Here is a 2,753-nt window from a genome sequence, read left to right on the forward strand (position 1 = left end):
ACACACACACACACACACACACACACACGTTTGGGGGGCCAGAATCCCAGATAGCTGTGGCATCTTTGTTTATTGATATGGCGGGAGATAGTTTCACACCACCTGTGAGCTGACTGTAAAGAAATGAAACTAACACATGCCTCCTGCCTGAGGCTTGCCCTTCTAGGAGATATTTGCGAGAATCAAATAGCCTTTTTACTTCGTTCCCTCACCTCCCCGAACCTCTGAGCCATAAAAGAACCTGGCATCCAGGCCCCAACGAGATGGTTATTTCCAGACACTACTCTTCCATCTTTTCTGTCAGCCAGCTAGCCAGCTGTCTGAATAAAGTTGTATTCCTTGCCTCAAACACCTTGTCTCTTGGATTTATTGGCCTATCCTGCGGTGACAAGACTAAGCTTGGACTCAGTAACACCTTATCCATGTGGATGTGGGAGATGAAAGGAAATTTTCTTAGAGGTTGAAGTTGTGCCCAAACGTGTAGTATTTACTGTGGAAAGGCGGTGAAAATTTGAGGATTTTAAAAGTTTATAGCGCTTACATTAGCAAACTCCTTACCTTATCCTCTTCCATCTCATCCCTACTCTCCCAAGAAGTTTGATTTTTTAAAGCAGGGGAGGAAACAAAAAACAAGCAAAAAAAAAGGTAAAACCCTAGGCTGTGTAGGGCCCCATGTTCCTGGACTACAGTAAGCAGTCAACTAATGTTACACACACAGATACAATTTTTGTAAATGTATTTGTTTTTGCTTTAAGTAGTACATATTGGAAACTAAAGCTCTAATGGCTACTAAAATATATCTTTAAATACTATTATTTAAATACTATACTTTAAATATTGCTGCTGCTGCTGCTAAGTCGCTTCAGTCGTGTCCGACTCTGTGAGACCCCATAGACGGCAGCCCACCAGGCTCCCCCGTCTCTGGGATTCTCCAGGCAAGAACACTGGAGTGGGTTGCCATTTCCTTCTCCGATGCATGAAAGTGAAGAGAGAAAGTGAAGTCGCTCAGTCGTGTCTGACTCTTAGCAACCCCATGGACTGCAGCCTACGAGGCTCCTCCGTCCATGGGATTTTCTAGGCAAGATTACTGAAGTGGGATGCCATTGCCTTCTCTGAATTTCTTTTGTCAACAACCTGATTCCCCTCAAGCTAGCAAAGATGGTATATGATGTTTCAGAAGTTGTTTGTGGTTCTAAATCCTTAGCATGAATCGTGTTTTGTATAGTTGCACCATTGGAATTCAAAGTGAAGACCTACATGATATTGTTTTTAATTTTCATTATTATAATAATTTTTAGTCCTCTGCTGGCAAATATGACAGTGATATGATGACCTTGGGCTTCCCTGGTGGCTCAGCGATGAAAAAAATCCGCCTGCAGTACAGGGGCTGCAGGAGATTCAGTTTTGATTTCTGGGTCGGAAATGTTCCATGGAAGAGAAGGCATGGCAACCCACTCCGCGTTCTTACCTGGAGAATCCCATGGACAGGGGAGCCTGGTGGACAACACTCCAAGGGGTAGCAAAGAGTCAGATATGACTGAAGTGACTTAGCACACACAAGATGACCTTATCCAAATTTGACTTAAAAGAGGATAGCAGTATTTACAGATATAAGATAAATATTTACTCCCAGTTAATGATGGTAACGACAGCTAATCTGTATTTGCTAAGGATTTATCATATGCTAAGTGATTTAGATATTTTCTGTAATTTTTAAAATCACAAATATTGTTTCACTATTTCAAAAAAAGAAAAGTAGGACTTGAAATGATCAGAAAACTTGTTCAAAATTATGTAGCTGGCATGTGGCATAGCAGGAATTTGAAGACAGGCAGTTTGAAACCAGGACACAGCATCTCACATCTTCACTTTATTATTGTTGTTCAGTCTCTCAGTCGTGTCTAACTCTTTGGGACCCCATGGACTGCAGCACGCCAGGCTTCCCTGTCCTTCACCATCTCCGGAGTTTGCTCAAACTCAAGTCCATTGAGTCCATGATGCCATGCAACCATCTCATCCTCCGTTGCCCATTTTCCTCTTGCCCTCAGTCTTTCCCAGCATCAGGATTTTTTCCAATGAGTCAGGTTTTCGTATCAGGTGGCCAGAGTATTAGAACTTCAGCTTCAATATCAGACCTTCCAACGAATATACTGAGTCCTTCACTTTATACTGAGAAGATAAGGGAGCAGCAAACTAATTATTTTTCACTTTGTTCTTAGTAGCTCAGTCGTATCTGATTCTTTGCAATCCCATGGACTGCAACCCACCAGGCTCCTCTGTCTGTGGGAATTCTCCAGGCAATGCTGGAATCGGTAGCCTATCCCTTCTCTAGGGGAACTTCCCTACCCAGGAATTGAACCAGGGTCTCCTGCACTGCAGGCAGATTCTTTACCAGCTGAGCTACCCAGGAAGCCCTTTCACTCTTTAAATAGTGTTAACTGTCTTTGTTCTAACCCTTTGCTTTCAAATTTGAAGGATAGAATTAGGTGGTTAAAAAAGACCATTTAATATCCCTGGGTGTTTAATTTTTCCACTGGAAGAAAGTAAAAGAGCATTTATTAACAGATTTTTCTCTTTAATAAACTTAAGAGCCAACACAGATTGGAATAAAGCCTTGTAAATTAAAAAGAAAAAAACTGTAAAATTATTGTGACAAGACTTATCTTTCCTGAAATAAATAAATGAAACTATATTCATCTCATGTATAGTAATTATTAACTATCAGTAAGACATCTCATCAGAAGAGGAAAGAC

This window comes from Oryx dammah, unplaced genomic scaffold (genome assembly GCF_014754425.2).
Source record: "Oryx dammah isolate SB20612 unplaced genomic scaffold, SCBI_Odam_1.1 HiC_scaffold_21, whole genome shotgun sequence".
In the NCBI taxonomy this organism is placed as follows: Eukaryota; Metazoa; Chordata; class Mammalia; order Artiodactyla; family Bovidae; genus Oryx; species Oryx dammah.